Here is a 12,196-nt window from a genome sequence, read left to right as displayed (position 1 = left end):
CTCTGGGTGATCCCGCTGCTGATTATATGATTTACAGGTTAGCCAAGCACTTGGCTTTGTCACCTTTCCCTCCCCTTCCCTTCTTCTTTGTTTCCAGTCATTGTGTACTTTGTTGGCATTCTGCTATGGAACTAAACAGGGTGACAGGGTGAAGAGGGAGCAGGAGAAAGTGTAATCCTCCAAATTGGTTAGTGCTGATGTGGGTTAGTTCATTGATACTAGCAATGAAGATGAGAATGTGTTAAGTGTTGCTTTAACATCAGTGTCCTACCTTCATCTATTTTTGTGTTTGTTTTGTTTGTTTTTTTTTTGTTTTTGTCTGTATCTGCAGCATGCAGAAGTTCCCAGGCCAAGGGTAGAATCCATGTTATAGCAGTGACAACGCCAGATCCTTAACCTCTGTGCCACCAAGGAACTGTAATCCATTTGTGTTTTTGCTTCTCCTAGTCCTCTTAGCTATTGGGGACTTAGTTGTATCTAAGTTTATAATAATACTTCAGATCAGTTGAAATGGAAACTCATTGATTCATTCAACAATTTTTTTTAATATTTTGTTATTTTAATATGATTTTAATTTTATATTGAAATATTTTATAGTGATAACCAAAGCAGTCTACAGATTCAATGCAATCCCTATCAAATTACCCATGACATTTTCACAGAACTAAAACAAACAATCCAAAACTTTATATGGAACCACAAAAGACCCAGACTTGCCAAAGCAACTCTAAGGAACAAAAACCAAGCAGGAGGCATAACTCTCCCAGACTTCAGGCAATATTACAAAGCCACAGTCATCAAGACAGTGTGGTACCTGTATCAAAACAGACAGGCAGACCAATAGAACAGAATAGAGAACCCAGAAATAAACCCAGACACCTATGGTCAATTAATCTTTGACGAAGGAGGCCAGAACATAAAATGTGAAAAAGACAGTCTTTTCAGCAAGTATTGCTGGGAAACCTGAACAGCTGCATGCAAATCAATGAAACTAGAACACACCCTCACACCATGCACGAAAATAAAATGGCTGCAAGACAAATATAAGACAAGACGCCATAAACAAATATTTACTAAGTGACTACAGTATACTCTTACAGGTACTAGAGGAAAGGCAGGGAACAAAACAGATGATTTTTTTTTTTCTCATCTTTAGGAGTAAAACCAAATTAAAGATTATTTTAGGAGTTCTCGTCATGGTGCAGTGGTTAACGAATCCAACTAAGAACCACAAGGTTGTGGGTTCGATCCCTGGCCTTGCTCAGTGGGTTAAGGATCTGGCATTGCAGTGAGCTGTGGTGTGGGTCGCAGATGCGGCTCGGATCCCACGTTGCTGTGGCTCTGGCATAGGCCGGTGGCTATAGCTCCAATTAGACCCTTAGCCTGGAAACCTCCATATGCTGTGGGAGCAGCTCAAGAAAAGGGAAAAAGACAAAAAAAAAAAAAAAAGGATTATTTTAGAATTCACTAAAGATTGAAAAATATAGTCCTCCTTGCTTCCTTCTTTAATAGATAACGTAGGAGTGAAACTTGGTACAATAAAATGAAACAAAATGTACTTCGTCCCTGGCTTCTGATTCAGTTTGGTCTAGTTTAGAGAATCTTGACAACTTGTAAGAAAGAGGAGGTTTTTTTGGACATTATCTTTTTCTGGCTATAAAAATAATCTATGTTGATCAGAGAAAATTTTAGAAAATGCAGAAACAGATGAAGAAGATAACATATTCATCAAGTAGCAAATCTTTGAAATGTTGAGTGGTTTCTCTTTGAGGGCTTTTCCTATGACATATATAGTAATTCCATACCAGTTGCTATTTACAATTTTTGAAATCTTCAGTCTTGATGTGTGTATGTATGCAGTTTGGTTCAATCCTGCTATACAAAATAATGTGAAAATTATTGTTTTTCTTCTTTCCATAGACCATGTGAGCATAAGTGAGATCAGAAGGTGGAAATCTATTTATAGTCTATCCTCTCAATGTATATGAATAGACGACCAAGTCGAATAAGAGTGTCCTTATGTGATGTGATAACTTATGGAAAGAGAGGTAGCTAGGCAAGCATTTTGCAGAGACTTGCAAGAAGGAAACAAGAGAGCATATATATGCAAAAGAAAAAAGTTGTAAGCTGGTAAGAGCCTGACTGAAATAGTAAATGAGGCATAGCATGTACGATGTAGGCCTGTGAGATGCTCTGCCTCTGCTTACCTATAATTTTCTCTGTGAAACTTTCCTATAATCACCAGATTAAAGTAGGTCCAAATGTGATACATTTTCAGGGAGTTTTATACATCTCTATCTATTCCTCATTCATAGACCTCATATACCTCTTACTTACTTGTTTAGTATCTATCCTCCTTGATGGAGCTTATGCTGTGGGAAGGCTGCAATGGTCTGTGTCAAGTTCAGTAACCTATCCCTTGCTTCCTGGCATAGTCTCTAGCCCATGACCAACAGTGTGAGTGAATTATGAATGAGGCTGTTATGCATTTATGGGAAAATTGAAAGCAAATTAAGAGAAGAGCTACCTGCCAACACAAGTTTTTTTTTTTACATTTTTATTTTTTTAATTAAAATATAGTTGATTTACAGTGTTGTGCCAATCTCTGCTGTACAGTAAAATGGCTCAGTTATACGCACACACACACACACGCACACATACATCATGGTCTATCACATATCACAGAATACTGGATATAATTCCCTGTGCTATACAATAGGACCTTATTGCAAAACAAGGGTTTTGTTTTTGTTTTTTGCTTTTTAGGGCCGCACCTGTGGCATATGGAGGTTCACAGACTAGGGGTTTAATCAGAGCTACAGCTGCTGGCCTACACCACAGCCACAGCAATTCCAGATCCAAGCCATGTCTGCAACCTATACCACAGCTCATGGAAATGCCAGATCCTCAACCCACTGAGTGAGGCTAGTTGCGTTCACTAACCACTGAACCACGACAGGAACTCCCAGATGTACCTTTCATTTGGATGTAAATCCATTCTATAAAAATATAATTTTCACATTTGGAGGACAGTTCTTATATATTAAAAAAAGAAGTAAAAGATCATTTACTACAAACTATTTTATCTTACTTAGCAATTCATATATTTACTTATAATTTAAAATATCCTCTGAGCTTTGTTAAATATCTTCATAGTATTACATTATATAAATGCACCAAAAGATATTAACCATTCCTGTGTTATTAAATGTTTAGATTGCTAGCAGTTGATCAGCATTTGAGGAATATCACCATGCTATACTTTTTTGTGTAGCTCTTTAATAATGAATCTTTTTAATAATGAGGTAGAATCCATAATACTTGGCAATTAATTTACCTATTTAAAATGTACACTTTAATAGTTTTTGGTATATCCTCAGAGTTGTGCAATCATTATCAGAGTCAGACGTAGAACATGTTATTACAACAAAAAATAAAACCATTCCTGATCCTTCCCCACCAATTCCACCTGCAGCTGTAGGCAAAAACTTCTCCCCATTCTCACCATATGAATTTACCTATTTTGAATGTTTCGTATAATGGAATCATACAATATTTGGTCTTTTGTAACTGGATTTTTTTCATTTAGCATTGTATTTTCAAGGTTCATTCATGGTGTAGCATGTATCAGTACTTCATTTCTTTTTGTTCCCAAATAATATTTTGTTTTACACTACTGTATAAAATAGATGATTAATGAGAACCTACTATATAGCACAGGAAAATCTACTCAATGGTTTGTAATAACCTATATAGGAAAAAAGAATGGGTACATTTATGTATGTGACTGATTTATTTTGCTGTACACCTGAAACTCATACATTGTAAGTCAACTATACTCCAGTAAAATTAAAATAAAAAATAATAAAAGTTCCAATAGAAAGTAAAAAAAATGAACAGATAGAAAAATTTAATTGTAAAATTTTTGTTTTATGGATGTACCAATATTATTTATTTATTAGATAATGAACTTTTAAAGAAATTTGGTACTCATTACTAGCTTTCATGTTTAACCATTTTCACTTCTAGCAATGTGTAAGGCTATCTGGTTGTCCATACTCTTTCTAACACTGGAAATTATCCTTTAAACAAATACAGAAAACAAAGGCTATTTGGAAGAGTAAAGAGACATAGTGATGTTTTCTAAATGGACATTTCTTTAGCAACAGTAATATTGGCCCCTCTGTATATCTTTATTATCCATTTGTGCCTCTTTTGTAAATTATGTTTTCATGCCCCTTTGCCATTTTACTTTACTATCCTTCGCACTTTGTTTCAAAAGTTCCCTTTATATATTAAGGCTGTTAAGCCTCTGCCTATAATTTTGCTTAGAGTGTTTTAGATGAAAACAATTTTCAGTTTTGACAACAATATCTACTGATCATCTCCTTAAGTGTTTTTGGTTTATAAAAGTCTTTCCTAACCTAAGATCCAATAAGTATTTTATTACTGCTGTGGTTTGTAGAAAATATTTTTATTAAGATGGGATTTATTTTGGTACAAAGTAAGACATAGGTCTAACTTTATCTTTTTCTCCAAAAAGGCATCCTAATACCTTTTCTCAATTTATATATCACTTTATCATATACTAACTACTCTTTTTTTTGAGTGTCTTTGAAAAATGTTCTAGTTTATAATTAATTTGTATATCTGATTTATGACAAGATTATCCTCTTTTAATAATCATGGCTTTATAATAAGATGTAATAACATATGTGACCTTAATTAAACCCTGTTAAGCGCCCAGTGCTCTTAAAACTATTTTACACACATTAGCATTTAATTCACAGAAAACTTACACATATTAGGAATTATTATCCTCATTTCACAGATGAGGACACTGAGGCAAAGAGAGATAAAGATACTATTTATCAAGACAAGGTGCTAGCAAGCAGCAGACCAAGAATGGAACAGAAACAAGCATACCCATTTTATTATGCTTTGCTTTATTGCAGATATGGTACTTTTTACAATTTGAAGGTTTGTGGCAACCCTGTGTTGAACAGGTCTATCAGCATCATTTTTCCAACATCATTTTCTCACTCCATGTCTCTGTGTCATATTTAGGTATAATTTATATAATCAGATGGTGAACTTAAACTTAAAAAGATCAAACTAGACACAATAGTCCCTTGAGTGCCTAATGCAGAGCAAGGTCCCAACTCTTTAATTTTGTGAAGGCTGAGAGAGGCAAGGAAGCTGCAGAAGTGTTTGAAGTAGTTTGAATATTCATGAGATTTCAGAACAGAAGCCATTGTTATAACATAAAAGTACCAGGTAAAGCAGCATGTGCTGATGTAGAAGCTGCAGCAAATTATCCAGAAGATCTAGCTAAGATAATTAAGGTGGATACTAAACAGTAGATTTTCAGTGTAGACCTAACAGCCATCTGTTGGAAGATGATGCCATCTAGGACTTTCATAACTGGAGAGGAAAAGTCAGTGCCTGGCTTCAAAGGGCAGGCTGACTCTCTTGTTAGGGGCTGATGCATATGATGACTTTATGTTGAAGCCAGTGCTCATTTACCATTCTGAAGATCCTCTGGTCCTTAAAAATTATGCTAAATCTCCCCTGCCTGTGCTCTATAATAGAACATCAAAGCCTAGAGATAACTCCTCTGTCTATAGCATGGTTCACAGATTATTTTAAATCCACTGTTGAGATCTACTGCTCAGAAAATAAGACTGCTTTAAGAATATTACTTCTTATTGACAATTCACCTAATCCAAGAGCTCTCATGGAGATGTAATATTGTTTGTCATGTTGGTTTAATATTGTTTGTCATGACTGCTAATACAACATCCATTCAGTACTCCATGGATCAAGGAGTAATTTCAACTTTCAAGCTGTATTATTTAAGAAGTATATCTGCTAAGGCTATTGCTGCCATAGATAGGGATTCCTCTGATGGATCTGGGCAAAGTTAGCTGAAAGCCTTCTGGACGTAATTTACCATTCTCGATTCCTTTAAGAATACTTTATTTTTCTTCTTTTTATGGCTGCACTTAGAGCATATGGAAGTTCCTGGGTCAGGGGTCAAATCAGAGCTCCATCTGCGGCCCACTCCACAGTCACAGCAATGCCAGATCTGAGGCACATCTGCGACCTATGCCACGACTTGTAGCAGCACTGGATCCTTAACCCCCTGAGCAAGGCCGGGGACCAAACCTACATCCTCATGGATAATAGTTGGGTTCTTAACCTGCTCAGCCACAACAGGAATGCTAAGAATACTTTTGATTCATGGGGGAAAGTCAAAATGTTAACATAAACAGGAATTTGTAAGACTTTGATTCCATCCTTCATGGGTGACTTTGAGGGGTTCAGTGTTCCATTGGAGGAAGTAACTGCAGATGTGGTGGAAACAGCAAGAGAACTAGAATTAGAAATGGAGCTTGAGATATAACCTCATTGCTGTCATCTCTTGATAAACATGTATGGGTGGGGAGTTGCTTCTTATGGATGAGCGAAGAAAGTGGTTTCCTAAGATGAAATCAATTCCTGGTGAAGATGCTCTGAATAAGCTTGAAATGCCCACAAAAGATTTAGCGTATAACGTAAACTTAGTTAATAAAACATCAATGCTATTCAGCAGGATCTCCTTGTAAATCTATTCTAGGTTGTGTCTGATAAGCCCAAGCTCCCGATCCCTCCCACTCCCTCCCCCTCCACATGTTGCAACAGAAGAAAGGGTGGGGGAAAAAACTGTAATTGCAATGTATACATGTAAGGATAACCTGACCCCCCTGCTGTACAGTGGGAAAATAAAATAAAAAAAAAAACAACAACAACAAAAAAAAGAATTTCAAAATGAACAAAGAACTTGAGAAGACATTTTTCCAAATGAGATAAATAAGTGATAAAAATAAGAGATAAATAAGTGAAAAAGATGCTCAACATCATTAGCCTTTAAGGAAACACAAATTAAAACAACATGAGACGCCACTTCATATCCTCTAGGATAATTATAATAAAAAACAAAACACGCATTCTTGGTTAAGTTTCAATGAAAAAAGAGGATAGAACAATGTGTCTTCAAAGGTTTAGGTATAAGCAGGACCAGAAGCAGAAAAATGGATAAGGTAGCATTAAAAAAAAAAAAACTCATAATTTTCTAATCCTATAGGATGATCAACACCAACTAATGGAAACTATAGACTTTGAGTGATTATAATGTGTCAATGTAGGTTCATCAATTTTAATAAATGTATTGTTCTGGTGGGGGATGTTGATAATGTGAGAACCTATTCATATATGTGTGCAGGAGTTACATGAGAAATAATGTCCCTTCTGCTCAATTTCGCTGTGAACCAAAACCTGTTCTAATAAATAATACATATATATTTAAAATAAAACATCAGCAGGCTTTAGGGGGATTGACTTCAGTTTTGTAAGAAATTTTACTATGGGTAAAATGCTATCAGACAGTATTGCGTACTACAGAGAAATCATTAAAAGGAAGAGATAGTCATGGCAAACGTCACTGTTGTTTTATTCTAAGAAATCGTGACAGCCTCCCCACCCTTCAGCAACCACCACCCTGATCAATCAGCAGCTGTCAACATCGAAGTAAGACCTTCCATCAGCAAAAAGATTACAGCTAAGTGTAGTTTTTTCAGTGGTAAATAATTTTTCAGAATTCCGTATGTGGTGCAGTGGTTTAAGAATCCAACTGCAGCAGGTCAGGTTGCTGCAGAGGTGTAGATTCGATCCTCAGCCCCCATAGTGTGTTAAAGAATCCAGTGTTGCTGCTGCTATGGCTCAGATTGAATCCTTGGCCTAGGAACTTCTATATGCTGTGAGTGTAACCACTAAAAAACAAAACAAAACAAAAAACCACACACATTCGTTGAACTAATGATCTAGTGAGGAAAACAGATAGGGAGGAAGCAATTATTACAGCCATCCTAGCGGACGTTTCTTAAACTAGGTTTTGCTGGAAACCAAACTCTTTCCTCCTATCTCCAAAACCACAGCTTTTTTATTTGAGTTGCTAAGGCTAGGACTCCCTTGCCAGATTCTGGTGCCCCGAGGAGGACTACACAGTGAAGGAGAGAGGAAGGTTACCTCTTTCTGTACTTGCAAATACAGCTTTATTATGTTCTTCCTCTATTCCCCCAGGAGATGCAAGCACCAGTCTGGTGGGCCATCCTTCAAAGGTTTAGGTCCTCACTCCTTGGGTCGCTCTTCCAAGTTCCTGAGATGCCAGCACCACACCCAGTGCCCTCTCCTTGGAGAGTTGAGTGCTCTTTAGGCTTCAAAGTGGTTGCCAAGGGGGAGGGAGGCAGGAGTGGGGAGGTAGTAAGATGGACCTGGGAGTTTGCGGTTAGTAGATACAAACTATTAGATTTATGATGGATAATCAATGAGGGCCTGCTGTGTAGCACAGGGAACTATATTCAGTCTCTTGGGATAGAACATGATGAAAGATAATATGAGAAAAATACTGTATGTATATATACATGTATGTATTGTCAGGTCACTATGCTATACAGCAGAAATTGACTCAACACTGTAAGTCACCTATGCTCTAATAAAAATAAAATAAGCAAAAAAAGACAAAAAACGAAGTTCTGTAACCCCAGCCTCTTCCCTTTATTCCCCCATTCCTAGGGTGGGACCAGCCTTGAGCAATTCCCCTTTTGCTGTTTTGGTTCTTCAATTTTCACATTAATATTTTCTGCTAATGAGCTTGTGTGCTTTCTGTGTTCGTGCCTGGATCCTGAGTAACAAATCTGTTTTCTGATTCACTAGTTGAGTTTTCGGCAATCTTGAGTGTGCTGTTTACTGTCTCCATGATTTTATATATATATATGTATATGTATGTATATATGTGTACATATACACACACACACACACATATATGTATATATGTATTTCTAATTCAGCAGTTATATTATGTGTTTTTTTCCCTGCATAATGGCAGTTTTCTTGATCTCAGATGTTATCCTATTTATAAATCCCTACTCTAGACTCTCAGTTACTATTTCCTTTTGATTTTAAAGAACTTAAATTAGAAGTTATCTAAAAATGAATCTTCTTTCTAAGAAGAAGCCATTTAGTCTCAGTTCTATGATTTGTCCCCTTCATTTGTAGTATAATTCTTTGCATAGAGCTGAGAATGATTTTCCTACTATTAGATGTTGCACAGGTTCCTATGTGAATCTTTTAAGCCTTGGAACTAACATAAGTGATGAAAGTTTATAGTTTGCCAATTTAGAAACTAATTGGGGGGGTGATTTATCATGAGAATCATAGGTAGAGCTGAAGGCATTTACTTCTCTGTTAAAGAATTTATTTCTATAACTTTTAGGATATTCAGTAGCTAGCTAGAGTTTGTCTGGTATGTTTGCCCTCCTTAGGAGTTAGAAATGCCAGTGTCCCTGCCACCAGCATTAGGTATAGGCTTGGACTCAGCGATACTTGGGTTTCTCACATAGGGTGATGTCTGGTACATAGTAGGCTGCCTGTTATATGTTGGATCCATACATAGGACATCCAAGTTGTTGCCTGACCCCTACTCACTGCCTTTAATCTTTGTATCTCCACATTTAGAAGTGTCCATATACTTCTTGTTGGAACCCTTCAACACTGATTGCAAATGTCAGGAAGTTCGAGAGGTGTTATGGGGCCTTTCTCCAATTTAATCCTGCCTGTATGAGACCTAGTAGGAATTTCTCAAACCTCCTAATTTATAGACAATGCCCTTTCCTACATTCCAGTGTTGACACAGGGTTATCCTTCTTTATATATATATTTGCTTGGCTAGTTCATGGAGCAGGTGGGGATGGGATAGGAAAATGACTTCACTCCATTTGCCTTTTCATCTGCCAATGTAGTTACTGTAGAGGAGTACAGAGGTATCCCCCAAATGAGGCATTTTTGCTGCCTTTTCCATTTCCAGTGAGCAAAAGAAGAAAATAGAAGATAAAATAGAAATTCCCACTCTTCGTTTTCTGTGCTTCATTGGGTCAAATGCAGATTATTCAGTGTTGTCAAAACTAATCATGTAGACTTCTTTTAGAAAAGCAAAGAAAGCAAAACAGAAAAAAAAAAAAAAGAAAAAAAATCACAAAAAACAAGCCCCTCCCAAACTCACTCCTTTGTTTCCATTAGCAAACTGATGTGTCATGTAAAGAGTCTCTCGCCCTCTGCATTAGACTAGTTTCAGTATAGTCATCCCCCTTTTCCATGGTTTCAGTTACCCATGATCAAGCTTATCTGAGTATATAAAATGGAAAATCCCAAGAAATAAACAGTTCATGAGTTTTAAATCATGTGCCACTCTGAGTAGCCTTATGTCGTCCAGCTACATCCTGCCCAAGACATGAATTATCTCTTTGTCCAGCACATCCTGCCCGTGATTCTCTTGATAACCATTTCTGTTATCAGGTCATCTGTTGCCCTTTCTAGTGCTTGTGTTCTGGGAACCCCAATTTTAATTCATAATGGCCCTAAAGCACAAGTCTAATGATGCTGGAAATTCGGATTTGCCAAAGAGGTGCTGTCAGGTGCTGTCTTCATGTGAAAAGGTGAAAGTTCTTGACTTCATAACGAAAGAAAAAAATGGTATGCTGAGGTGGCTAAGATCTAGAGTAAGAATCCTTCTACCTGTGAAATTGTGAGGAAGGAACAAAAAATTGGTTTTAATTTCACTGTCCTACCTCAAACTGCAAAAGTTAGGGCCACAGTTAAGTGCTTAGTTAAGATGAAGAAGCAGTACACTTGGACAGCAAGGTGTTTTGAGAGAGAGACCACATTCATGTAACTTTTATTACAGTATATAGTTGTAATTGTTCTATTTTATTATTAGTATTGCTGATCTCCAACTATGCCTAATTTATAAATTGAACTTTGTCATAGGGATGTATGAACAAGGGAAAAAAAAACAGTATAAATTAAGTTTGGTACTATCCGTGGCTTCCGGCATCCCCTGGGGTTTACTATAGTCTTCATGAATAAATTAGTCATATGGAAAGGGGATTTTTGACTCAGTTTCCTTGTAGGAGAGCAGAAGAAAACAATGTGATCACATGGTGCAGGAAACATGAGATTTTTCATTCCGGGGGTTCTTCACGTTTCCATCACTCATAGTTTTGTCATCAGCCATGTGAGCTTCCTAAGAATTTCTAAGGGCTGTGACAATTTCCAGACCTCCCATAGAAGGAAACTAGCTTTATAATTTGGGGGACAGCAAGAAATGGGAAAATGGACCCTGCCTTGAGTCCTGTTAAGATCCTTTGCTTCATATAGACACCCAAAGATCTCTAAATATACAACACTCCTGACAAGAGACATTGGTTGCCTCTGGGAGGGAAAACATTAAAACTCAGTAGAAAAGTGAATACATGGATTGCTGTGCTTGTTATTCATTGAGTGTTTTTGACTTGCCTAAAAGCAAGTTTAATGTATTTATACAATTTATAAATATGTAACTGATTCTGAAGGTCTGCTCTTTACGGAGAACATATTTCATGTTATTGTAAGCACTAAAGAAAATTAAATCAATAAATCCACAGCCTGTAATTTGAGATACTCAATTGAAGAAAAATATACTCTCGGGGAGAGAGGGGGAAATCTTGAGGAAGACTTGTAAAACTGTCTTTGCTCGACCATCCCAGGCTTTCAAGTGACAGTGGGCATTAAGCTTGTGCTGTAAAATTGTCAAAGTCTTGTTATGACACCTCCACAGAAGCAAAGGCCAACTCCCACTCTTGTTAATGAAACATATGCTTAAGTGGAAAGCCATGCAAATGAAGCTCAATCTCTCTTTTTGTGAACTATCCCTCTGTCCTTTTCCTTGAGAAAGCATTGCTGGTTAGCAGTCAGAGACGGCTGTCCGGAAGTATGACTATTTCCCCACCACTGGTGCTGATGGTCTCTGTGACCACTGGCAAGCCAGTTAACCTCTCCAAGTGTCACCCTTCCACGTGTGAAAGGTTAATCGTGCAGCTTGTTTGCAAAGAGCCTAGAGCTTTGCAGGAAGGGAGCTCCACAGCTACCCAGCATTGCTGTTTGACTCGAGGGTGGGGGGGTGGAGAGTTGTAATTTTCAATTATATGTTTGGTTGGATAGGTTATAGATTTTTGTTGTGGTTGAATGTTGCCTCTTCTCCCTGGTTACACATAAAAGACTAATAGGTGATCTCACTCTGTTACCATCTTCTAGAGCTCCCTAGAGGGTGAAGGGAATGGCA

General features: G+C 37.2%; 1 protein-coding gene across 16 annotated transcripts in view; it reads left to right on the top strand.

Moving 5' to 3' along the window:
* UNC5D (unc-5 netrin receptor D) overlaps positions 1 to 12,196 on the top strand; it is a 613,063-nt gene that overhangs the window by 379,292 nt on the left and 221,575 nt on the right. The gene's annotated exons all lie outside the window — the stretch shown is intronic.

This window comes from Sus scrofa, chromosome 15 (assembly GCF_054392235.1).
Source record: "Sus scrofa isolate SSC_HxYL_T2T_F1_AM1 chromosome 15, Sscrofa_HxYL_maternal_Yorkshire_Landrace_v2.0, whole genome shotgun sequence".
Classification (NCBI taxonomy): Eukaryota; Metazoa; Chordata; class Mammalia; order Artiodactyla; family Suidae; genus Sus; species Sus scrofa.
Note: the sequence above shows the minus strand (reverse complement) of the source record. Positions and strands in the feature narration are given on the sequence as shown.